At 35.4% G+C, this 27,542-nt stretch overlaps 1 long non-coding RNA gene across 1 annotated transcript in view; it reads right to left on the bottom strand.

Annotated features, from left to right (window-relative positions):
* Positions 1-14,479: 14,479 nt before the first annotated feature.
* Positions 14,480-27,542, bottom strand: part of LOC146758843 (uncharacterized) — a 73,930-nt gene continuing 60,867 nt past the window's right edge. The window contains exon 3 of the long non-coding RNA XR_014933522.1: positions 14,480-14,559. This is a non-coding gene — a long non-coding RNA (uncharacterized LOC146758843). The remainder of the gene's footprint in view (positions 14,560-27,542) is intronic.

The following is a 27,542-nucleotide window of genomic DNA, read 5'->3' as shown; positions in this document are numbered from 1 at the left end:
CATCAGAGCACTATATTATAACCGTATTAAGCAGAACGTAGCTCTCTGACAAGCAAGTAAAGATTGAACCCACTTTTCACTACCCATTAAAACACTGTTTATCATAGAATAGCCGAAGTTGGAAGGGAAGTCAAGGGCTCAAGTTCCACCCACTCTGCCACAAGCAGGATTGCCAACCTCTAAATCAAGTACTAGATCAGGTTGCCCAAGGTCCCATTTCCCATTGAAAACATAATAGTTTTTAATGAAAAGATGCTTTAAACTACTAAGAGAATATATAGAATTACTCCCTGGACAATGTAAGCATGACAATCTACTCCTTTTAAAATGACTTTATCATTTCTTCTTTGGTGTGAAATATTCTCAGTCTACATTAATTCCCCAAGGCTGCTTCCTACTTAACTGTGACTGGAGGTGGGTTGAAGAGAATGGTAGGTATTCTGAAGATTGTCTCTTTTTCCAGTCTTACTTAAACATATACTATCTTCCTATTTGCTACTTTCTCTACCTAGAGGAAAGAACTAGATTGATATTAAAACACCAAAACATCATTAACTGTAGCTGAGGAGTAGTAAACCCTTATCATAAGCTATTAAGTAAATTAGATAGACACATTTTGAGGACTAACTGCTGTTAAGACTAATGGGAGGAAACTGCAAGCACATTCACAACACTTAACAAGTCTGCATTGATTTTTACTTGCAAACATTTTAGTCTATATTGTTTTTAATGCATTTCAATTCTAATCCAAGTCCTTCTGAAGTTAATGGAAATATCTCCACTGACTATACTATGCTTTGCATTAAGCCATTCATATAGCTCACTAATTTGCTATATCTGACCCTAAAGGCTTGATATTCCCAGTGTTTTCCTACAAAAGAACTTGATGAAATACAAGGGGATATAAATCAGGCCTCTAAACCTAAGTTTTCTTGTTTTTCTTCACACAGGGATTTGCCATGTAAGGGCATGTGACTGTGTTTAAAACAAATGCAAAACTTAAGGAAAACATTCTCTTTTTTCTCTAAAATTATTCCTGCTAAGCCAATAGAGGCTGGTTAAGGAAAAGCACAATTTTAATCATTCTTCAGTAGAACTTAGTCAAAGGCTGGAACTGTATTTCCTAGTCCAAATTTTAGGATATTTCACATTACTGTGAATTTACTGACTTAAGCAGACATGTACAAGTTTTGCCCTGCTATAAACATGATCTATTTCTATTAGAATAGAAACCAAATTTTAAGAATTATTCTGTAAAATTCAAAAACTCTGCAAATTTTTCTTGCAATGAAAATTGGTAAAGTAAACCAAATTCCTACGGAGGGAACGATCTGCTGCTAATGGTCATGAACACATGTACACGAGGACAAGTTATTTATCATCTGATGAGAATAAACAGATTATTGTTCACTTATTATTCACATTTCTGATTTTAGTCAGGATGGAACCTAAGCTTATTCTGGCACCATAGCACTGAGGCTAAGAGTAACCTACAAAGTAGAAGAGCCAGACATCAGAATAAAATTAAGTTGCATGGAAAAATAAGGTATCTCTGGAAAAAGAAGAATAAACTATGACATGACATTGAACAGCCTATAGACAAGGATCAAAAGAGAAACCAGATAAGCACTGTCCTGAATAGCCAAAAGAAAACCCACAAAAAACAGAAGTAAAAAAGCTGTTGCAGAAAGCTGATGGATGAAGCACTGCAGTGGAAATCTTAAGGTGAATGAGAGCAAAAGGGAGATGCAACTAAGAAAGCTGAATACAATAAAAGAACAAGATAAAGAGATAAAGATCAAAGAAAAGGACAAGGAGAAATTATATCCTGAGGGACTCAGATCAAAGAAAGACGAATAAAAAGGATGACATAAAAGGAGGAAATGGATTAGGCACTGCTGACTTGGAAATATAGCAATATCTGGATATAAAGAAATTTCAATAAGAAATGGCAATATTTATGTTACTTGTATGCTAATTTTCCAACATGGAGTGCAACAGGAGGCTGAGGGAAGTCAGTGAATGAAAGACACTTTAGCTGGGTTGTATGTGTGGGAAAGAATTTAACGACTGAAAAGTTAAACATTAAAAGGAAAACTGCTGCAATGAGAAAACTTACTTTTGTAAAAATTCTTGAGAAAATAGAGAAAAAATAATAAAATAATCCCTTGGGCTACACAGAAAGCATTAAAGTTTTGGTTTTCTTCAGACTGTACATTTCACTAATATTCTAGAAAGCATGATTCAGCAAAATCCTATACTAGTGTCAAACATTCTTCCTGTTTTTGTACCAGGAATGAATTAAAAGCAAACAAAAGAATAAAAAACCCTCTGAATTTAACTGATGAAAGTTCACATTGAACATGCTTATATTATTAATTGATTTCCCCAGTAGTCTTTAAGTTCAGACTGGGTGGCATGTTTTATGTTTAGGGCATGTCTTGTGCTGGAGGTCAGGTTTTTAATATCATTTTGTGGCTCAATTCAATATTCAGTTTGTCCACTTTGTTGTGTAAATTTCTGCTTAAAGCACTATATGTTGATACTGTTAAAAAATATATAAATGTTGCTTGTGATATATAATGCACAGAATTCCTCTGTAAATGTCTCTTTTGCTAGAGGTGTTGAAAATGTGGCCCAGTTTGTCAAAAACACAGCTGCTTTCCTTGCGGTTCCAGAATGCTCATAACAAGTAGATTTTTTTATGAATTTGTGAGAACACCCTGAGGAAAACAGCTGCGTTATTACAGAACTCATGAAATCTCAGACGAGTCTGAACTGTTGTATTTTTAAAGGACTTCTACTTTAAAGTCTTTCTATTTTCAAGGAATACAGCTTGATTTGATTTTAAAAATACATATTTTAGGTGAATATACAATGGTGACTATTTTAAGTTGACTGGCACAAACTGCTAACACTGAAAAACTTTGATTGTTGCTATCGCCTTTTCAAATGGAGACAACACATACCAACACAGTGGTGGCAGGATTTTCTATTAAGCACTCAACAGCTAAACTGGGAATGAAGTGATCCAAGAAACTGTATAGAAAGGTAGATTAACTAATCTGTATGTACACAGCTATGTCAACAAATCCAAGCTTACTTCATAGCTGAAGTACTCCTCCCTTACTGAGCGTTTTCTATGAGGATTCTCAAAGCCAGTGTTTATAAAGCACCGGTAGGTTCTTTAGTGGAAAAAAACTCTTTGGAAATGCAAAGTAGCATTTGCAGCAAGGAATTATTTCAACTAAATATTGAACTGAATGGTAGTAGGCTTTCACAGATAGACTATTATTCGTCAAAGTTTATGTCTCTGTCTATAAATCCAGAAAATCTCTATGGGCACAAGACAAAGAATGATAAAATATAGTGCAATCACTTCTTCCTAAATATGTCCTAAAATATATCTATGGGCTAGGAAGAAGATAAAAAGTAGACAAGATATAAATAATGCTATTTTATTTATATACAACCTATTTAATTAATTTACAGGCAGCAGAATTAAATGGCCGTAGGTGCTTCTGTCATGGCAGACATTAAACTTACTCAAGAACAATGATCCTGGATTTGATCATTAAAATTGAGTCAACCATAAATCAACTTCCACTGTTACAAAGTCTGGCATCATACAGTAGTGTTGTGCAGAGGTGTTAATTTAATCAGTCTGATACTGAAACTTGGCTCCAAGCAGCATGTATTTGGCAGACACATTTTATAGCTAATGCAGGTGAAAGTTCTCTAAGCTAAATTGCTACTACAAGCTACTGTATTTCACAACCTATTTTCTTTAGCTTGTTTCTTTCCATCCAGCCACCAATAATTTAGTAAATATAACTTTGCAAACTGTTTTCAGCTCCTTATGCCTTTGTACTGAGAAAAAATCTAGAGTGCAAAATACTTTGAAAAGTTTTAAATAGAAGAATTCATTGGAGGAAACACACTGGGGAAGTTCCTAGGAAACACTGGATGTTTCCTAGAGAGGAGATTCCAGAAGGAAACTAAATTTTGGAAGAGACTCCAGGGAATTGAGATGCTGGGGGAACACAGATAAGGGAGCATGGGATGCAGTGGGACCCCATGACTCCGCAACAGGTTTTGAGCCCCTCTCTGCGACATCCAGAGATCCCCAAGAGACCAGGGGAGAGTCTTCCCCAGCCCTGCACTGGAGCTGTACGCAACGTGACTACAACATGACTACAGCCTCTAGTGTAATCTCCCGGACTTGTCCTCAGCCACGCAACTGTTGCCACAGAATAGGGAAGCAATTTATAACATTGATAATAGCTGCGATTTATGTGCCTTAGTATCAATGTACAGTTAGACTCCATGCTGCCATTTGGTCTTGAAACACAATGACTATAGAAATCTCATTTACATTCTGTAAAGTGATAATCATTTCACCTGAAAACACAGGTCAGACATAGCACAGAGCACATGCACAATAAGTTGGAGTCCTACAGCAAATGCAATTTAAACAGTCAAGACAGACAGTGGAAATACTAACCCAAACTTTTGAAGGAATGTAGTTGATGTTATGTAGGAGGACAACAGCAGACTACAGAACAGGGACAGTCAGCTAATAAACTCAAGCCTAGTAAAAGCATAGCTTCTAAGACTTTGTTACTTCCTATTACACCAGTCCTATTGCACAGCATAAAGAAGTAAGAGAACGTGAATTTTTTTGCTTAGGTCTCCTGAGTCCTAGCTCAGTACAGCTTTTTAAATTTCACTGCTTCTGTTCAGTGGCTACATATAGATTAAAAAAGCTTTAAGACTCAATTACATGGAATTACCTCCAGAGGTGTTAATCATGTCTAGAGTTATATATATATATATATTTTTTTTTTTTTGACAGAGCTTTTGTAAGGATAAATTATCTGAGGTGGTTGCATTTAACCAGAATTCTAATCAAGCAAACATTTTAAATGAAAGAAATGCTGCCTCATTTGCTTAAAGACGTAATTCAGTACAAGTTGAATACTGTCAAGTTGTATATCACAAGGTTAACAGCGCTACTTATGACAAAAAACCTACCCAGAGGAGGGCTGAAAAATGACTCCCCTCACTTTCTTGTGCCATGGCAGCAAACTGATAAACCAGTGGCTGAGTGTCAGAAAGGAGAAGAAAACAGTGACCTGAGAGAGAGAGAGAGAGAAGTTACTTTAGTATACTGTAGGAAAATCTGTAATACTCAGTAAAGAAAACGGGGTAATTCTGTGTTCCTCATGAAAATACAAGTCAAATTTTTAGGAATATAGGCAATTTGGGGAATTTTAAAAGTCAAGAACAGATACAGTTCAAAATCAGAATCAGATCAAAATTCATCATTTGCCTTTAGAAGCAAACAAAAAACTCATGTTGACTATGGGCTGAGATTGAACCTTTCAGGTTTTTAGCATTAGTATTGCATTTTCGGATTAGAAATGACTGATATTCCAAGACACTGATTAAATCCCTGGCTGTATCATGCTCTGTCTTTATCACAGATCCATGATTATGAACAGTTCACATTTATGACCAGAAATCCAAAAGTAAAGTAACTGGGGATCAGCAAGCATTCAAACGCACATCTACAATAAATTTACAACTATACAGCACTGAGATTCATGTAATAAATCTTCAGTGCTTTTAAATACCTTCTTACTCTGTGAGGGCATGGAATTCAATTTTAAGTTCTAACACTGAATTTCACACAAAGAAATATGTTTCATATATGAGAAAATTTTGTGAATCTGTATATGCCTTTGAATTTGATCACCTGCATTCACAATAACAGCGAAAATTCTCCCTCTCGCTTTATTGAAAAATCACAGGATGTTTGCAAAGGCTCAGTTAAGATTTCACTTGTGATGGGCACATTCAGAAAGCTGCACAGATACTGAAACACATGCAAATAAAATATAGACAATTCACAAAACTTTTTTTTGGTAGGAGAAATGATGGATTAATTGAGCTGTATTCCATGTGTGCTTCTTATTACTGGATTTTTGAAAACCTTGAAATTTCATTTTTCAGGCACATTCCAGTTTAACTGCCCCCAGTGTGGAGAATTGTTTCCTTTTAACTTTGGCAAACTGGGCATTAATGGTTTAATTATGCAGTCAGCTTAGTTTTTCAATATTTTGATTGTAACATAGATTTACATTAGTTTCATTCTTCAACATTTTTATTTTGTACTCATTATTTATTGAATACTTCTAAATATTCAATTCAGTTGTGCTCTGATTCCTCACTGTTCTTGTAACAATTGCAGCAGCAGTTCTACTTTGTATTTATTGTGTTTCATTAAATAGTCAATTAGGTGACCTCTCCACTAAGGGGAATTTCCAGGTTTGGCAAATTATATATTAAATACATAAAGCTGTTTATTTAGCATAATATCTATATAAAAATATATATGTATAAACACACATATATAAATATCTATATAAAAATATATAGATACACATTGTGTGTATAGATATACACACACACAGTGAAAGCCTTCTGCTTTCCATGACATACACAGCTATAGGGATTTCATAATATGAAATTTAATGTAGAGTTTTATAGTAGTAGACTTTATCAGTTATTCAGTCCACTTCTGGTGAACAGTGTCAGTTATCAGACAGGAATAAAACAGACACGAGACTGAAAGTCAGGATGTGAAATCTGTGGAGTGTTCAAATGCAGAATGAAAGCACTCGGTACATAGCTAGCTGGCCTGGGCAGTTTGCCCACTGTAAACATCTGGAAGGTAACCAAGTGGCCTGCCTGCCTGGTTTCCATCATAAACATTAAATGATTCAACATATTCCAGTAGGAAATTTGCCCTTTGACTTTTCTATATGTAGAAATCAAATGGAAGGATTTGGTAGATGCTCTATTACCTGTTTTCTGCACAATATCACCACAGCACTGAATATCTACTGCTGTTCTTTTTTTTTCTGTTTTGTTCTTAGATTCTTTCCATGCACCTACATCAACAATTACTGAGTCTGGTAAAGTTGAAACAGAAATTGAAAACAAGTTATTAAAAAAGAAACAGGAGGGTAAGAATTTTCTTATTTGTCTGCTTTCATAGCAGTTTTTCCAGCTTAAGAGAAAAAGTTAAATAAATAAATATATAAATAAAAGCCAAATAAACCCCACCCTCCTAAATAATAGGATTGTAAATTTATGTTCATATAAAGCTTTTTTATCCCCATGATGCATCAAAATCAAAATAAAAAGCTAAGCTGTCCTTTAGAGAAATTCACAAATAACTGACAGAGGTAATAACGAAATAGTTATGTTTTATGTGCTATCATTTGAATTGCCATAAAGCTTCTGAATTAAGAGCTAATTAATATGAATGAGGGCTGCACTGTTGCTATAGGGATAGAAATGGCATAAATCTATTAAACAAAAACCAGCATGACTTGCACCTCTTGATGCCATTCTAGCAGCCTGCCTAGCTCAGCTACAGGCAAAACAAGAGTGTAGAATTAATTTATACAATGAAATTTATCTCTGTAACTAGGGTCACATTTAATTCCTAGTGTAGTTAGAGGACTGTTTAGGGACCTCAGTGGGATTCCCACTTGCAAGTCAGGCTCTAAGTCACCTAGGCCTTTATTTTTTGTACGGATCTGCAATCACACATCAGGTACAAGAAAAGATGGGAAGGAAAAAATATTGCACAAAGAAAAAAAAACCAAAAACACACTTGGAACCTCTGATCTTTTTTTTTTTTTTTTTTTTCATCTATATATTTCTGTTGTGTTTCTCTGTTTAGTTACAGACTATTATTCTCATTTTCAAAAACAAGAAGTAAACTGCCAGACCTGCAAAGTGATTACTGCAGGTAAACATATCAAGAGAACTGCTGATTTTAAGCAGATTTCATACACCCTAAAGGCTAATTATATTCATAAACCTTGGTTAGGACAGAGAAATGGGCCTTGACATTTTAGTGGAATCTGTCTTGTTCTTAGCTTACACAGATTCCACTTAAACTTTTTTTATTCATGATAGATATAATGCCACATTCTGTAGAGTGTGCTGTTGATTTTAAAAAATAAGGACCTATTAACAGTGAATCAAATACACTATAATCAATTAAAATTTTATTTACATGTTATTTTTTCAGAAAACAAATTAGAACTAATTGCTGTTCAAAAGCGTTTTGATGCATGATAAAATAGTGTTACAAACAATAATAAAAATAGTAAAGGCAAATGGATTACTTCAAAGATACACCTCACCCCTGTTTACCTCAGTCCATTCTCAATCCCTTGCCTGACTGCTGTTCAGAAAAACTTCCAGCTATAAACAAAGCAGGAGGAGGCTGGGTCAGTTATTCCCTTCTAACAGCTTTCAGAGGTTAGTAAGTAGGGACAGTATTTTCTCCTTTTGCTCATGTAAGCCTGCAATCCCACTTGTGATACAAAAGCAAGAAGTTGCCTGAAATAAAATTGCCAACTTTATTTTAATTAGAAGAGTGGTAGTGACAAAAGGAATTAACGTGCTTCAGCCAAAGAATCTCATAAGAACACTCAGTCCACACAGTGATCAGAAGTGCAAATTCACATGAAACCGATAATTCTTTCATTTCCTACGCTATTTTTAGTTCTTAAGAATTCACTGCATTTAGATTTCCTGCAGATTGTTATTTTCCTTTTGTTCAGTATAAGTACTTGATACAACAGTACAGTCATTTGCAGACATTATCACGAGTATGGAATTTTCCTTAGCTTTACATAAACACATCATTCTAAACAATGACTCCATGGTATAAGAGAGGTCAGGGAGGGCTTTTCATAGCTCCTCATCAAAGTTGTCACCTGATATTTGCAGAAAAAGTCTTAAAGATGATGCAGTTACAGAAACACAAAGTCCATCAACCAAGAAAACGAAATCTTGACAAGAATCTAGTCAGTATGCTCTTAATAAAAGATAGGGACAAAGTAATAAGCTAATCAGTACATTGCTTGATTTAGTAATACAGGAGACAGGAAGTTTCAGGAAACTCTTAAGAACAAGGAGATGAATGGGATAGAAGCCCAAAACTGAAATGCTTCAAGCTTTGTATTTGAAGAATGAGAGGATCCAAAGGAAATCCACTCTGCTTCCAAGTGTGTCTCTGTTAAGACTCGAGGGGAAGCCTGATGCTGCCCAAAACAATATTTCATTGTAATTCTTTTCAGGCTATCATAATTTATGGGAAGGACTATATGGCAAGTTCAGGGTCAGAAATCAGAAGAATACATGAGTTACCGTCCCAGATTGTGCCCTTGCTGGCCTTAATTTAACATGGCCCAGTCACATTCTCTCAAGCACTTAACTTTTAACCATCCACCTTAAAAGATACAGCAATTAGTGATTAAAAAAAGAAAAAAAGAGAGAAAGGCTACATTCCTGAAACATCTGGAGGAGAGGCCTCCACTCAAGGATATTTGCAGACAGTGGGATGCCTCAAATAAGACAGAAACAAAAAAAATGTGGCTTTGATTTATGTAAAAATAAGCTTTTTAACAAAACAAATTGTATGACAAAATCTTTCATATAAGGAATCATAACATTTCTTCTAACATAAGTGTGTTTCTCAAGCCTCATACTTGAAGAATAGTAATTTTTCATATTCATTTTCTGTAACTTATGAAGCAAAGAAGAGCTATATCTAAGAACAGGAAGAAGCTTAGGTAGTGCATTAAATTTAATTCTCCTCACACGTAGAATATATTTTTCACTTGTCTAAAGTAGACATAGAGTTTTGGACTTCCACACTTTCGTGAGTGAGCGCAAAATATTGAACCATTTTCTACTTATTATCTTCTTATTCTTTATTTTGCATTTTGTGTTATAGTATTCTCATAATTTTCCTTGATAAGTTTCAATTTGGTATTCTTCTCCTTTGTTACTTCTATTTCCTCTTTCTTGGTGGTAGTCTAAATTCTTTCCAATTTTTATTATCTTTTTGGTAGGAGAGTGCCCAAACTCTGTGAAATGGTTCGGGTAAGATATCATGCAATTGAAGATATGCACTGTTGTTCATCACTTAAAATTAAGCAGTGAATGATTCTACCTGATTTCTTCTCTGGATAATAAACTAACCTGGCTCAGAAATCAATTTGGATATTGTGGTATAGTTATCCTCAGTTTATAAACAGAGCAAGAATCTGCGTAATATAGCCTTGGCTATGTTCAGAAAATTTTGTATTGATGCAGAAGTTGAGAAAGAAAGGCTTACGTTAACTGGCTTTGTTCTTTGGGTCATCTATCATCTAGAAGAGAAATTCTAAAAGCATTGTTTCTAGATTTTTTTTTTTCATTGGCTTTAAAATGAGAATATTAAATATTTAATTCTACTTTTCAAATAACAGAATTACTTAGAACAGGCAAGATTAAACTGACTTCATTTACAGCCTTCATTTTCTGCAGATAAAAGTCAAAGCATTTTATAACCATTTCTTGTTTGAATAATCTGAATACTTTCTAGGCTTTGTCCACATAAAGCTTGGATCTAAAAAGGGAAAAAATTGTTCTTGTGTATACTGTGCTGAATCTCAATAACAGTTTCTCAGAGCACTAGAGATGTGGGGTTTTATTGTAGCTGTCTTTTGGGGTTGCAAATTGTTAACATCTGCCTTTTTTCTTTCTTTTTTTTTTTTTATATTTTAACAATAGTCTGCTCTCTAGATATTCTGTTAATGACTGTAATTTTCTACTCAGCTGCTATCTGTCAAGGTAGTTTAAAGGTCACTTTTTGCTATGTAATAGAGAACCTCATGTAGAAAGTGGACACAAATTCTTTACAGTAAACAGAGCTCATACCTGGATTTGCTTTGTGTTTGAAAACAGGGAGTTTAACAGACCTAGGCCACACTGATCTTTCTACTTCATTGCTTGATCTTTGGTTATACTCTTTCCTATACATGTTTTTTTTTGTTGTTGTTGTTCTTTTCCTAACAGCAGATTGCTACTTATTTTTGTTTAACCCCTGCTTCATTCACATTTCTTACTCATCTGTATAATTAGTAGCACGAGCAAACCCTAGGTACCATGCATTTCAAGTGCTCTCCTGCTTGTTTTCTTGAGATTTTAAGCTAATTAAAAATGTCAGTGGATGCATGAAACCTTTTCATTATTACCTGCAAATGCTATGCCATAAAGAACATTAAAGACCTTGTCTATTTATAGCTTTATTTAATATGTGCTGAATTTAGCTTTTCAGTAGTGACTAAATGCATGTTTGACCATTTGCTTTGGAAATACCATTCCCCCTACCCTAGATATTCATTAGTAAGACTTAAATCAGAAAGATTGTGTTCCCTCAGTAGCTAAAATCAAAGAAAGATAATGAGAAAATATTTAACATCTTTTAGTGAAAAGGCAGCCATACATGAGGGAATTGATATTTGGCTCTTGGAATCATGACACTATCTTTATTCGTGAAGTAAAAAACTATACACCAAATCACAGACTTGCTGAGTTTGGAAGGGACCTCTGCAAGACATCTGATCCACCCTGTCCTAATCAAGCAGAGTCACCTAGACCAAGTTGCTCAACACCTTTTCCAGTCAGGTCTTGAATATCTCCAGTGATAGAGACTACACAACCTCTTGACAACCTTTCCCAGATCTCTCTGATAGCAAAAAAAAAATAATTTTAATGTTAGAATAGAATTTCCTGTACTCCAATACATCATTTTCAATTACATATTAAGGTAAATCATAGTTATTAATAAATCAGGCTGTAAAATACAGAAATTGAGAGCCCAATGAAGTTTACTGTGCAAAACTTAGTCCTCTTAGCCTTATCAGTTTAAATTAATCAGGTGTTCTTTACTCTTCAGTAGAGCTCACCTGCTCCCATTGTGCAGGGACTGAGCTGTTAGAGGAATGCATCTTATAGATGAAAGACATGAAAAGTAAGCAAGCATAGTATTTTGTGGGATATTTTGTTTTATTTGTTTCTTTGTTTTTAAAGTAAGGTCTCAACTGGCATTGCCACTTCCCTAAGGGTGGTTTATAGCTATGAGTTCTGTCTGGAAAAGCTGAGGCCTTCTAACTTGTCTTCACCACTTTGACTTACCATCTGTGTAAATTCTGCTAATTTATGTGATGAAGTTTATCAGTTGGTTTGTCTAGGCCCCCCTTTTAAGAGACAAAGGAGGTACCCACCTGTATATTCTGTCTGTTTACAGAAGGAAGGTAATGATATTAGAAAGTTATGTCAGGTAGATAAATCATATAAGAAGCTTCTTTTTGCTCCTGGTTTTCCACTCAGGCCTGCAGATCCCAGTAAGATAAGCACATAAATGCCACAGATCATTAGGTTCCCTTGAGTGCGTAGGAGTGAAGAGCATGGGAACCTAGCAGAACTTAGTGCAGGGTACCACCAGTCTAACAGATGCCACAGTTTGTGCAAAGAATCTTCACAAACTGAATAACTGAGTAGTTAAGAGAGAGACTTTTAACTTGACAGAATATTTAAGAACTTTTGTGTTTAAAAACACATTTAATAAGTGTACGTAGATGTGGATGAAGATATATTTCATAATTCAAAAAATATTCTTCTGTTATGAAAATTATCCTCTGAATGCAAGAGGTTTGTGCACTGTAGCCATCTGAGGCAAGATACTACCTGACAGCAGAACTGCCAAAAGAGAAACCTCAGCTTATATCTGTTTGGAAATTCACTATCATGATAAGGCACCAAACAGATCTTTCAGTGTAACTGACAAAAACAGTATATAGAATCCTTTTCTCAGCTGTTGACTGGAGATGATGAATAGTAATAGATTTTGCGTATTGAAACTAATAAATGCAGGCGCTGGTGCTCTGGGACTATAATGAATTCCATGAAATTGCTCACTTGTTAGCCGAATGGCATTAATGAATGACCTTCCCAACTCAAATTCAGAAATTCACAGATCAGACAGGTCATCTCTAACTGCCATCACCTATTCATATGTATATTCTACATCACACTTAAAATTGGGGCTGTTGTCTCCATATTAAGAGAAAATCAACAACATAATTATTTCCAAGAATACTTTGTCTTGAGAATGACAGAATTGTTTGCATATTAACAAGCATTTGAATATTAATTGCCATAGCAGTTGTGATCTGCAAAACCCACCCAGTGGAGATTTCAACACCGAGTTTTGTGCCATGCACTGTTCCCAGTAAAAATATCAGCTTTCAAATGCAGACTTTTACTAGCTAGTTTGAGGAAGACGTAACACACTGAAGTTTTATTTTGGATATACAATCTCAACTAGCCCTTAGTAAAAGAGAGCTTTTAATTTACTCTTTTTTTTAGCGAGTCATATAATTTAAAGAATAACTAACGTGGCCTGAACTTCACCATATTATTTTGTACCATTGACAAGATAGAGGTAAAAGTGTTAAAAATAAGGCAATAAAAAAGCATAGCTATAAACTATCATTTTTCTGAGTAGCAAAAAGCAGTGCAATATTAACAATTTTGATAAAATCTGAACAGGTGTAGGAGATAAAGTCCAAAACATGATGGTATCGTTTAAAAAGTCATAGTGCAAAAGCAGATTAAAAGCAGATGTTTGTAGGTGAAATAACCTTTCATACCAAGAAGCTATTAGGTTACTGAATAAAGCTGAATTTATCATCGCCCTGAACTTTGCAGAAGTTTCATTGGCATGGGAATTGCCTGTTGTTTATTGATATTTAACCTGAGAATGATGTACACTTTGTAAAGCATTAACCCAACTTCTTTAGTCTATGTACAGAAATAATAACTGATGGAAACAACTAGAAACAAATATAGGCCATACTTGAGAGATTTCAGACCTACATAATGGATTAGATTATATGAAGTATGTAATGGCCTTCAGCCTCCTGCCTTTAGTCATATGAAACAGCCTACTAAATCTGAGAACCCTTAAAGCATGAGCCTTGCTCACCATCTATACAACAGAATTTGTCCGAAAAGATATCACAGGAACTGGGTATACGAGATTTACTTTTGAAAACTTGAAGTTTTTAATGTTATTTTTTTTCTTCCTTGTGAATTCAATGATTATGTATTAAAAATTACATATTAAAGCCACAGTAAAACATCAACAGATTAAACCCCAAGTTTGACAATGGAGTATCTTCATACTGTTATTAAGTGTTCAGTATACTGTGGCTGGTTAGTACCTATAGTGAATTAATCTACTGGAGAGAATTATTACAGATATCAGAATAACCCACACTTCGATAAATATTAGGATCATATATTCCTCCTCCAATAAAATAGAGTCAGTGATATTTGTCTATATATATAATGCTCTATCGATGAAGAATGATATATTTAGCTCTTACTTTGTTGTACCTTCAACTTAATTGCTACACTGCTCAGCTGTATTATGATACTTATCATTGACTAGGCAATCTTGCTAGTATGCATTATACAAGCACAGAATGAAAAGTCACTTCTCACTGGGCTTTTGCAACCAAAGATAATGCTGACTGGGTCCTAGAACTGGTCTTACCTTTCTTCCTTTGTCCACTGTCTATGTGTGGGTGCTTTCCAGTGGTCTTTGTCTTCCTCCCAGTAACCACATCATTCATCCTGTAAGTATAAAAATCACATTAGCCTTAAAAGGTGGACCTGTAAAGCAGCTAAAAACTTTCTGCTTGCTGCCCATGCTGTGCAGCTCATGTGTACAGATAAGAAATACAGCAAGTCCTCTTAAGTTCCAATTCCAATTATTCTTGAATCTCTGAATTATATTTAAGTCGGTTAGACATCACTCACACAATCTGAAGATTTACATTAGACTTAAGTACAAAAAGAGATGGGCAACCAGTACAGCTTGTGGAATACTGAAACTGGAAAAAAAAACAAACTGTAGTTTTACTTTTTCCTAAATTCTCAAAATAATTACCCCTACTTTTGATAGAATCTGGGTGAACGCCCTGAATTAAACATATCCAATATATATGTTCTGTTTTACTTTAAGCAGTCACTAAGATCTAGTATTTCTCTTTTAGCCATTTTACACAGAAGTGGTCAATATAAAGCCTTTTAACAAATACTGACTACTACTAAGAGGTTTTCCTTAATGTTATCACCCTTAAACTATTAACAGAAGACAGCTATTTTCCTGTGCCCACAGTTCTATACTGAGGCTTAATTTTGTTCTGCCTAAAGCAGATTTGACAATAACAATTGTCATCTGCACGTTTATTGCTTAGTTTTGAGTTGAATTACAATTACTTTCTTTCAATGTCAAAGTGACTGTGCTGGAACTACTAAGTATTGACAGCTGGTGACAAAATCAAAATGTACAGAATGGGATGTGGAAACTCAGGGGTTTTTTTTGTTTGTTTGTTTGTTGTTTTTTTTTGCAGCACTTTGCAGTAACAGTGAAAAGGAACGGAAAAAGTGCAAGCAGGCGCTCACACTGTGATGTGAATACCTGTGAAAGTTGTTCATTTTTCTGGAGTCTTATTTGCATTGGTATTTATAGATGAAAAGATTATCTTGTATACAAACTGCATATTCATGGAAATTACACTCTATTTTCCTTTGGCTAAAGAAGTCAGCCACAGAGAGCTTTCCTAACAGAAAACAAATCAGTGACTTCCCACCTTATCTTAGAACAACTTCATACAAACAAACCTGCTCACTGTCCCAGGTCATGTTTTCTATTAAATAATATTTTCTTATCCAGATCAAAGCATAGTCTAGTTAAAATAGGAGGAGTTTTCCATATTTTCCTGCACAACAATTTAAGTATCAAGCATAACCCAAACTGCAGTCTTAAGAAAGACCATCTCCCAAGTGGTATGCTTAAAAATAAACATTGTTTTTCTAATAGAATCTGCCAGAACCCTACTGATCTATCAAGCTTACGAAAATACCTGCCTATTATAGAAATTCTTCTGTAGTCTGGTAAAAAAAAAAAAAAAAAAAAAAGTCGTCTCCCTTAGTTCTATTTACAAGCAAAGGTATCTTTTTATTTATTTTTTAATTTCTAAATCATCCCATGTTTTCTGTCATTCTCAGAGAACTTCCCCTTTCAGTCTCAGTTCAGTTGCAATTTTCCTCAGAGAGCTGAAATGCTTATTCTCCTTTTAGTGCCCTGTTGGCAGCTTCCCTGCCCTACCCCACCTCTAAACACTCTTGGTGTTGTCCCCATCCCTGCACCTGTTCTTATTACAATCTCTTAACCGTTCCAGATGGGGAGGTAAGTTACTAACTGTAATTTCATCCATTTGTTATATGCATTAAGACAACATTTCCTAATGGGAGGCAAGATCACTACACAGAGCCCAGTATTCTGCTTGTACTGCAACCTGTGGCTAATCTTCAGCATTACTTTTACTGATTATGGCACGCTGCTGATTCATGCACTGCATCAAATAAAAGTTGGTTTTCTGTTTGCTTTCAGCCTTATTGTTTCTGCGGAAAGGCAAAAAGGTTTCCAGAAACCAAGGATTAAAAAACACATCTAGCATTTTTTTTCTAAATAAAATGAAAAACCTCAGCTTTGTAAAAATGTATAAAGAAGCAAAAAACCTAACTGTTAACCAGTACTGGTCTAACAGCCAGACAGCTTTTGTTCTTTCTGTGTCCAGGGATATGCTGTCTACTTTGCTATGTCTTCTAGAAAATACCTGTATATACTCCATTTAAAATAATGGAACAAAAGAAGTATCCTCATGGTTGATTTTCATGTTACAAAGTCTCTACTGCCAAAGCAGTGTAACTTCAAACTGCCTAAATTCCCGTGCCACCAGTAAATGAAGCTTAAAAGTACCTAAGCAACATGTGAACTCACCCACAATCTTTTTTGGGAAGGAAAAGGCAATATCTTAAAACCCCAGGCACCCTTCAGTCACCCTACCAGCACTAGATTTTAACTCTTCAACGGTACAGTTCATTTTTGTAACTGTTTCATTACTGAATCAAAAATGTTATTTATAGTGCAATCTCAAAGCACAGCAAATACACCGAGCTAAGTATTGCCATCATTACAGGATGGAAACAAAACTCACATAAAAGATCAACCAATTTTGTCTTTGAAAATGGTGTGATTTTTTTTTTCTTTTCATTTTTCATTGCTGAGTACGAAGTAGCCCAAATGTCAAGAAACAAATGGAACAATGAAGAAGAGCAAAGAAGAACAGTCTGGTTTGAGGGTTACAGTCACACTTCAACAGTTTCTTCTGAAATTATGATCTCAAGAAACCTCAAAAAAGAAAAAATAAGGATAAAAATAAAATTGAATTAGCACAAACCTGGCAATTATGACCACTAAAAAAATAATTAGTGGAATTAAAATTATCTATCACAAAGCCTTATTTCTAAGCTTTTTACCAAGAGCTTTCATTATTTTTTTCCCAAGAAATTCAAGTAAATTTTTATTTTAGAGTCTACTTAATGTTACTTCTTTAGCCCTTGTCTGTTGATGTTGAACCAAACTAAACACAGATTTCACACTGACCCTATGTGAATTTCTAGAGTTTCTTTTCTTATGGAAGTCATAATCCTAATGTTTACTTTTTCAATTCTGGTTTGCAGTGCAAACAAATACATGGTGTACAACTGAGAGGAGAAGGATGGCAGGAATATTTACAGAGATTGTGAAAGAGCACTAAACTAGAACTGCCTCTAAGCAGAATGAGAGACACAAGCATTTGAGTCAGATACTTCACTCATTGAGCAATGCAGAGTTAACAGAAATTGGACTGCTTCATCTGGGAAACAAAAGGAATGTTTTTAAAAATATATTCAAAAATATTATCACATTTTAATTTCAAAAAAATAGTAATTAAGATTCAAACTGAAATAATAAATGCAGCCATAAATATACAGATACCATTCCAGAAGAGAACTATAAAAGTACAGATTAGCATAAAAAGCCAGACAGGAAAAAAAAAAAAAAAAAAGGACTCTGTAATGTGTTGAGGCCCAACTAATAGACTTTCATACTTAAAAGCTTAACCCTTGAAGTTTACTGTGCATTTCCCCTCTTTTAGGACAGCCAGTAGATAACCTGCCAGTCAAATTATGCAGAGATTGTTTCTTCCTATGGACATGATCATTTCTAGGAGACTGAAATTGTTCTGAGCCAGCCCTTTTGCTTGCAATTCAGTAACAGCAGGCAACGGGCACAGATTGTCCCTGTAAAAGATTTACTTTAGGACTAGAAAGAGAATAACAATCTGTAGTGTCATAATATGTTTGGCAGATTCTCATTGTTACAGGCTATGCTCGTTCCTAGGAGAGAAATGAAGCAAGTGCAAAGGAGCATGACTATATTTTGCAGTACTAAACAAATGATTCAGATAACAAATCACTGTCAAACACTTCCACTTTTTTTTTTTTTCTTCCTTCCATGAGCATCCCTACAAGACCATGAAATTCTCAAAAATATCAGACTCTGTGTAGACTTAAAATATATTCTTTGGCTCACCTGAAATTCTACATTTCCAGCTCTAGACAGACTGAATGTACATATAGACTTTCTTTGCTGTTTGTTTTTAAATGAAATGTTAGGAAGCAAATAACAACATTTATTGAAAATTAAGGATTTTCTCTAAAAAGAACGTCAGTGGGAATTTAAGAGAAACAGGAATCCTTTCAGATAAATCTCACTCAAATTTTAAGACCACATATTTTGAACTTTTAAAAAGCATCAAAGGAAGCAGACAGAACTCTGATTTTCTGCAAATGTTTAGGCAATTAGCACAGCATTGCCCATTGGAGTAAAGCAATAAACACGAAAATAGAATTCCTGATTTCTCCTATACAGTCTATTACTCAGGCAGGTAATTGTGGCTCCCTGCACCTCTGCCACTCATTATCTACCTAGCTGATTAAGGCTGAGATCATCTGTACAAGAGCTGCCTTTCATCAGATGTATATATAAAATCCAGCACAACAAGGTGACAGTCTCTAGCAGAATTAGGAGGACTTCTGTTATAAATAAACATTTGATAATACAGAGAAAATATATAAAGGATAAGAATTTCTCCATCTCTTCATTTACCCAAGAATTAAATATGTAAATAAAGAAAAAGAATTCTTCTCACCATACGAGTACAGATATATGTACATTGTATTACAGCACAAAAATTATCCTCTGAGGGTGAATTTCATGTACAATAATAATAAAATAACCAGTCTTATGACAATTACTTGTTGTAACTACTTTTTTTCAAAATAATTTCATATGCACATATGACTGACTATATTCATGACTATATGGTATAATATCTTCAGAGAAAAATATATCCAGTCATTTCACTCATTACCCAATCAATTGTTAAAATAAATTATTCATGAAGAGAATTAGTATCTTTGACCATTGGAAGAAAGAAGACACATAACTACGTTGAATAATTAGTAGCTACAATTACGAATATGAAGGAAATAGAAAATGGTGTGACTGCACTACGAAATCTCACAAGATTAAACTGTTCAGAAAAAAATGTCTGCATTTAATTTCCTCACAGTGATGATGCCAAGATTATTTACGGGACTGTAACATTTTATTCTTTACAGACAATTTCTAATTCCAGTACACCTTTAGTCCAGAGAAACACATCAATAACTGGAGATCATTTTTACTTTACCAGTCAGAGTCCAAACAAAACAGCCAGACTCCTTAGAGAACCCTCTCTGGGAAAAGTTATTCTGAGTGCATGGGCAGAAACTCGCGTGATTCATCACTTCAATACATAATCAGTGTTCTCTGAGCATAAAATAGCTATGCATCCCACTGGAGAGGCAATACATATGAAACATAAACTTACTACCTTTTCTCATGGCTGTGTTTACCAATTGTAATTCCTCAATTATCTCTTTTTTCTTTTCGAATGTTTTACTTTAAGTACATTCCTTGATTTCCCAGTTGCTTGAATTTCTGCTACTTTGGAAATACACAAATGTGCAAAGATGCATGTTCGCTCTTTTTGTTAAATAAGAACTTGAAAATCTTTCTGTAGTCAGGTAGTGTTTACATAAAATTGCTCTTCTTATTTTCCTTTTAGATTCCACGAAACTGCTTCATCCCACACACTGCTCAGCAGATCAAAGCTCAGCTTCCATATTTGGAAGCTTCTGATGCTTTTGACTTATTTCCTGGAGAAGCAATAAACTTGGAGAGCCATGTTCTTGTTCCTAATTATATAAGACTTTTACTGCAGGATGTGGCAAGAATATTTTCCTTACTGCAGAGGTAGTATGAATTTTATTCAGGATATGGTATGTAGATATGGCATCCTTGTTTAAATTACACATAAACACTTAATAAAGGTGTTTTAAAATATAGAATAAAATGGAAACATGTTTTCATCCAAGACCTAACTTGTCTGTAGAAAATTAAGTAAGACTTTAACTTTTTATTGTTGTCTTTTATAAGTTGCTTTAGAAATGCTAGAAGAAAATAATACTCTGTTGTACCATCTTGCATTTTACTGCTTTTGCCCTCTTAAAGAAATTGCAGGAACACACGTGAGAAATTATTAACGTAGAAGTTACACTAAAATTCTCATTTCTTGCCATGTTACAACAGCAATAACCAATTCTTGCGGAACAAGAATTACTTGGCCTCCAACAAACAGCTCTGCTTCACTTTCACTGTTAATTCTGCAAAAAGATGAGTGGTGCAGACTGCCAAAAGTCAAACATTACTACCCAATATGATTGTCTTATTTTTAGATGCCTACCAGTGAGTGAACAAAGACTCTAAAACTGCCCTATTCCAACACTAATCAAAAGGCAAATTCTGCAGTGCTTGAATATGTTGAAACAGGTAATGGACTTTCTTGGGGCTTACCTCAAAAAGCATGCTTACTAAAGAAAGTCACATTGCTGGTTTATTCTCCCTTTTGCTAGCTGTCTGAAATTGTAACTAAGCTCAGTTTATTTTCCAAAGCCGCCTGAAATATTACAATGCTGAAGTCATAACCTCCTTTGTAGCTTGTGGGGCTGGATGGCAAATGCAAGCTTAAAATCTGCCAGTCCAAAGGTGCTGAACCATGAATGCCAATGGAAGTCTCTTGCTTTCTGAATGTCATCAGCATTAGAAGTTAATTTATGGACTCCTTTTCCTGAAGTGCAGACACTTAATCTGAAATCACTGACAGGCTGGCAGTTTTAACATTGAGTTGGGTATCAAAGTTCTTCTAGACAGAGAGGCAGGAGAGCGGCTTCCCTGATTGCCTGATCAATATTCCGCTTCAGCTGAGATACCTGCCACTGCTATTGTACCTCTGAGTACATCCTGCTGCTTCCTGCTTAGTATTTAAAATGTGTATCTATCTAATGCAAAACCAGATGCAGAAAGATATGAATACAGTATTATTCACAATTTCTAAAGCATTTTAGACAGTTATATTCCTGAAAAGGTTGCCTTATTAAAAAAATAAAAAGCACTCATTTTCAGGTGTGTACGCTTTGTGCTTGTTTTTCTCTCAATACCTTGGAACACAGAAAAATGTACTGAAAGCCCACAGCTGAGTTTCAGAGGCTCAGGAGCTCATCAGACTCTCACTTAGCTCGATGTATCTTCAAAGTAATTTCATTAAAGCTCCACCGATGGACTGAACAGGTAACAATTTAAATGCTGGCTTCCAGTTTTGACTAGGCCTTAATTTATTTATTTATTATTATTATTACTATTAGGCCTCCAGCTGCCATTTTGTTAACTGGAAACGTGTCTTGTGATTAGCTCAAGCTACAATGCCATATAATGTCATGTAACAACTCTACATTCTGAGAGCAGAAAATGCAGAACTCTACTACTATAATCAAGAGAATGTTTAAAGACATTTTTCTTTTTTAGTGCAAAAATTTGAATAGGGGAGCTGTTAGACACATTTAGAATTTTTGGTTAGGCTAAAATCCCTTTTCAGGATCAACAAAAAGAAATAATATTGGCATATCGTTGTTTTTGTCCAAAAAATGATCCCCCTATGCAGATTCAGAATGAACAAAATCACAATGAAAGAAACCAGACTGGGATTCCTAGAGGATGAGAGCTAAATGGGGAAATCAAGCTGGGAGATATGTGAATAAGTATCTTTGAAATAAATTATGTGAGGTATTAGGTTAGCATTAGAGTTGGGTACTGTTGTTAAAGCAAATAAGAAATCTATAGTTATGTCATCACCTTCTGCTCGCACCAATGGCTCTGTCTATAAGCAGCCTTCAGGAAAGTGGGAGACAATAAAAAAGAAAAATGGAAAAAAAGTATGCAAAAGAGAAATATGACAAGCAAATGGCTGATGAGGTTAGGGCAATCATCACACCCATTAAGAAAAGCATATAAAGATAGCTTTGTCAAGAGGGCTAACCAATTCCAAAATGCATTTGTGCTCAGTCTGCCATATGTCCAGCTGACAGATTTCAAAATGCTTTTTTTTGCTACAAGTCCACCACATTTCCAAATGAATCAATATAAACTGGGACTCCATTGTCTAGATTATTTAACTGCTATAATAAGCATGCTTGATTGCCAGGGTCTGTCATTCCAGAGGCCAAATCAAAGACATGATATTAACTTCTTTCAAAGATGCGGCAACCAAGGCAGTAGAAGAATGCAAATAAATCAATTCTGCATGCTTAATCCCATCTCCCTTTCATGCATGCCTGGTAATGGAAAATGATTTTTTTCCACCCTGCCTTATCATTCTGAGGTATGAAAAAGAGATTTTGTCACAGTAATGAAGCACAGGAAAAGGGAGCTTGTTATAAACTGATTACAGTTTAGATTGAAGGGCAGGTTTTCATTAGCTTTGTTAGACTGGGCATAATCATTGGGTTGGAGTAATTACCCCACAAGAAACTTCTGAATGAGAAGGTGAGTCCAGTGTATAGTGCACAAAAATAAAAAGCAATGAGCTAAGGTGTAAAAAACAAAAACACAACTTCTTCCAAGCTACATCAATGAAAACAGCTGAAATTCTCATTAAGAAACTCAACAAAGTATGCACCCTATTTGAGAAATCAAGAATTTGTTTAAATGTTGTTTTTCCTTCAGTCAACTATCCAACCTTTTTTTTGTTCCATGATGTGTGCCCCGGTGGCGCAGTGGTAGGAATGCCGCTTTGCAACACTGGGGCCCAGGTTCGAATCCCCCTGTGGTGCAAGTGGTAGAAGTGCCGCTCTGCTACACAGAGGCTCGAATCCCGGGGGTTGGACTCGATGATCTCTAAGGTCCCTTCCAAACCGCATGAGACTATGATACTATGATGATGATGATGTCCAGGGAGATACACCTATTTTTCACCTGCAATTACTCAATTAGTATCAGGGATACAAATTAGACTGGTCATTATGTGGTTCTGACAGTCAGAAGCACATACATAGCTGAATCTGCACTGAGTGCAATTTACTGTACTTACTTGCTTCCATAGGGATTAACCCATTGGAATCTGTGCTAGACCAAAGAAACTGTTACAGATCTTATCTCTTTTCTCAGGAAGATGACAAACAAAATGCCTTCGTTTCACACTCAGAAACAAAACCTCAAAAAATTTGCTTACTCTAAAATTTTAGAGAATTCTTCTCTGAAGGACAAATTGTTCACAGAAGGAGTAGTAAAATAGATTAAAGGCTGTAACAATGGTAGCATTAATTCTCTTACAATTCAGTCTCTTCTTTATATGTATAAAGCACCAACCTCCTCAACTCTATTACGTTTTAGTGCCTGATTTATGAAATAATCCCAGGACACTGATGATACCACAGGTAACAGTTGTAATATCTCAAGTGGTTTAAGGCACTGTTCTAACAATGAAGCACATTTTGTTTGAACTCCACTGCACTTTATTCTTCATCTTGCAATACTTGCTTTGGGGAGCACTAAGCAATACAGACATAGTTTCAGTTGCAATACTTAATAAATTCCTTTCTTCCACAATTTACCTTCTCTCCTGACTCTCCAGTGGTCACCCATTACTCTTCCCTTGGTCTCCTTTTTATACATACAACTTTTCTGCACATCTGCAGCAACCTTCATATTCACATACGCCAAAAGTCTTTCCCCACATCCTTTCCAAATCTACCTATCTTCTCTTGTTGTTAATACTCCCCAGCTTCTTTTCAAGTGTAGTCCCACATATACTTATATACACACATGCACACACACAGTTTTCCACTCATACGTAGAATGTGATTTCTTGCAGGCATGGTCCTCTGGTAGAAGAAATTGTTCAGTGGATATGTAATCTGAGGGAGGTCAGATCACGCAGGCTCTGAACCTTGCTCAGTCACTGCTACCTTATTCCCTTTCCCTTCTGCCTTTCTTTCACAGCTTGAGTTTAAGCAGTCTCCAGAGCTTCTCACAGCACAGTTTTGGTTCACTTGCCAGTGGCAGTGCTGTTACTATCGCACCTTGCCCGAGGGAGCTCTGATCTCAGGCTGGGCCTCTGCAGATTAGAATGACACACACAAACAGCACTGGATGTTACAGCAGACCTGCACTGAAGATCAGATGAGTAACAGCAAGACATTATCTATTCCACAGAAAGAATCAAATTTTCAAATGCATTTTATCTTGGCTTGTCATGAAGAGCTGAAATCTCAAACTGTAGTGCATGAGTGCAGAACAGCTATAGGAAGTTCTTAATTATGCCTTGTGCTATGAATGCCCCTGCAAGGTCCTAAACATTCCTTTGTCCTTCCTATTTCAATCTCTCCCAGTCTTTTAATCCATCTCTATCTTACCACAAAATACATGGAGTCACAAAATATTGAGATCCACCAGAATTACACAGAGCAGAGTTCTATCTATGCTGGGGCCTCACTGAGGTGAAACAGCCGATGCCATTTAGCAACAGCAGTTGACTCTTTCCCTGTTTACTCCTGAAAGTTCTATCTTACAGAAAGAAAAGAGGTTGCATCTAATCCTGTGTTATTTCCCTTCAGTTAGGCTGCAGTATGAATACTTTAGGAGTCTATATAGGCATTAAATGAGACAACTTGGTGACCTAATGAAAATTTTCTTATTCTTTTTTCTTATTTTTTAAAGTATATTTACCAAAACATTTTTTTTTCTACTTCTCCTTCAACTACACATGCTCTTGTAAAACTTGTAAAAACCCAATCAGGTCATATTGTTCAAAAATCTATTTACTTGTTTTCTGAGAAGGGCATGAATTTTCACTGATAACAACACTTTTGTTCAATACTGTGCCCTTTATCTGATTAGTTAAGAGTTTTATAAACTTTAATTAAATCTTAAAGCACTCTTCCAAATTAAAGAAGCAATGCTATATTCACGTTGGGTCACTTAAACTGAAGTGAGTGAAAGAAAGGATCCTGATCCTTAAGTTCTCAAGCAAAGTTTTGGGGCATCGCTGTACATACAGCAAGGTAATTTCTATTACCTTTTGCAGTTATTGAGGACAAAATAGGACAAACTAGCACCCAGTACAAAGCTCACTCATGTATTTGTATATTCCCATCTGTTTTCACTTGATTAACATCATAATATTTGTAAAGCAAAAAGACAAACTGAACTAGTGCTGAAGAGGATATATATCAGTAACAGACTGAGATCCTGTTCCTCATAAATATTAAACTTTGCATCAAAGTCTTTTCAAAAGACATCTTAAAATAGTTAATGCAAATGATCCCTCTCTCTCTCCATTTTTTCTTGAACAAAATTGAGAGCAAAAGCATTACCTATTCTATTGCAAGTTTGTATGACACAATCACTGTACTGATTGCCATGGACATCCTGCTTCTTCCTACTGCTACAAAATCAAGTTTTTAAAGGTTGCTGGAAGAATTTAACCCCAATAGATCCTGCCACCACACTTCGCTTTTACATGGTTTGTTATTTCTACTGTGCATGACACTGTGAAAGCAGAGGTCAGGGCTTTATTAAGGCAGGTTACCAAAAGCTGGAGGAAAGTGAATTCCTATCCCCATCACCATTAAATACAGTGACCAGACTTGCCTCTCACTGTTCATTGTTTAAGTCAAACCTTGACCTAGCAACATGCACAAAAAAAAAAAAAAAAAAAAGGAACATTACTGCCTTCTTTATTCTTTACTGATTAAAAAGTAAGCCCTACCCTCTCTTTCCAGCTCATAAATCTAATATCCATCACAGACTACTTTGCAAAACACAAATTTATTATATTAAGCAGAACTACCCAGAGCATGAGCAACATGCATAACGCAACAGACTCGGCATCTACTTTGATTTTACAAGGAAAAGGAAAAAGTCCTGAATTGGTGCAGTCTGGATCTGTAGAACTTGGCTCACTCAAATGTGAGGAATTGCTACACAGTTCTTTATGAGGTTTTTACTTTGTTCCAGTATAATAAATACCACATAATCCAGTCATATGAACAACCACTACTCATTATTTATAGCACTTATACCCGCACCAGGGAAGGCAGATTACATGGGGTTACACCATTAAGCAAGAGAAGGTTTAGAAAATGCCAGAGAAAAGATAAACCACGGCAATTAAGCAAACAAAGGCAGAAGAGAAGCATCCCTCTTCACATGGAAAAGGGGTGGGTTGTGTGTGTATAGAATACAGCAGATAGAAACAGATTTTTGGTTATCTACACAACCTGTTTCAACAATGGAAAATAGTCAAGGAATACATTCAGGATGAAGAGAAAAGAACACAGAACAGATGACACAGTAGAGGCAGGCTTCAAGAAGCTTAAATGAGAGTGAAAGGAACTATTAGTCAGCTGGAAAGACAGGTGTTTTCTTTCCTCTTTCTTTGCCTAAGATCTTCTCACTCAGAGCCTCATACAATGCTTGCTCTGTAAACTTTGAGAAATCCAAATCATGCTTCAAGTCTAAGGAACAGGTATGCATTAGAGGAAGAGAAATGGAAGAAAAACAAGAGTGGTCAAGACAGAGTTGAAGGTCAGCGCAGACTGCACATTTTGTTTGTTCTCATTTCACTTGAAATAGATCAGCCTTTTTTTTTTTTTTCCTTTTTTCCCAGCTGCGTGATATATGCTCATTGGGATGCAAAGTTTGGATGCAAATTTGACAAAAGTGAAGATGGATGTCTTCTATTTACAGAATTACCATTCCAATTAAACAACACTTATTGCCATTAGTTTGACATCAGTTCTCTGAGATTAAACACATTCTTGATTAGGCATGTCCTGAACAAGTGCAATGCACTGTGCAAGTGTTTTAATATTATGCACCAGTGGATATTTTGAATTACTCAATTAAACAATTCCTAAATTTAAAATTTAAAAGGAAAGGTAAAGGAGGAAAGAAAGTTTCCCCACAACGAACAAAAGAAATGCTATTAGATCACGATGGCACTTCCTCTGGGGAAAAAAGACATTGAAAAGCTTACCAGATTTACACCATGCATAAGAATGTCCTGACAGTGGCAGAACTGGCAGATAGCACAAACAAACCAGAACTTAACATGCTGAACTATTAAACATATTACTTACAAATTCAAACAGTTTTCAAGCTTAAAAGATTTTTTTTTTTAATCTTTAGACAAGAATATCTCCATCATTTTATAACCGTATTATGATGTTATTATCAGTGTGATGTGTCCTCTCCCTCATTTTCATACCCTTTATTGTAATAT

This window comes from Coturnix japonica, chromosome 12 (assembly GCF_054131305.1).
Source record: "Coturnix japonica strain WE chromosome 12, WE-NBRP24, whole genome shotgun sequence".
Lineage (NCBI taxonomy): Eukaryota > Metazoa > Chordata > Aves > Galliformes > Phasianidae > Coturnix > Coturnix japonica.
This window is presented reverse-complemented; position numbering and strand designations above follow the sequence as displayed.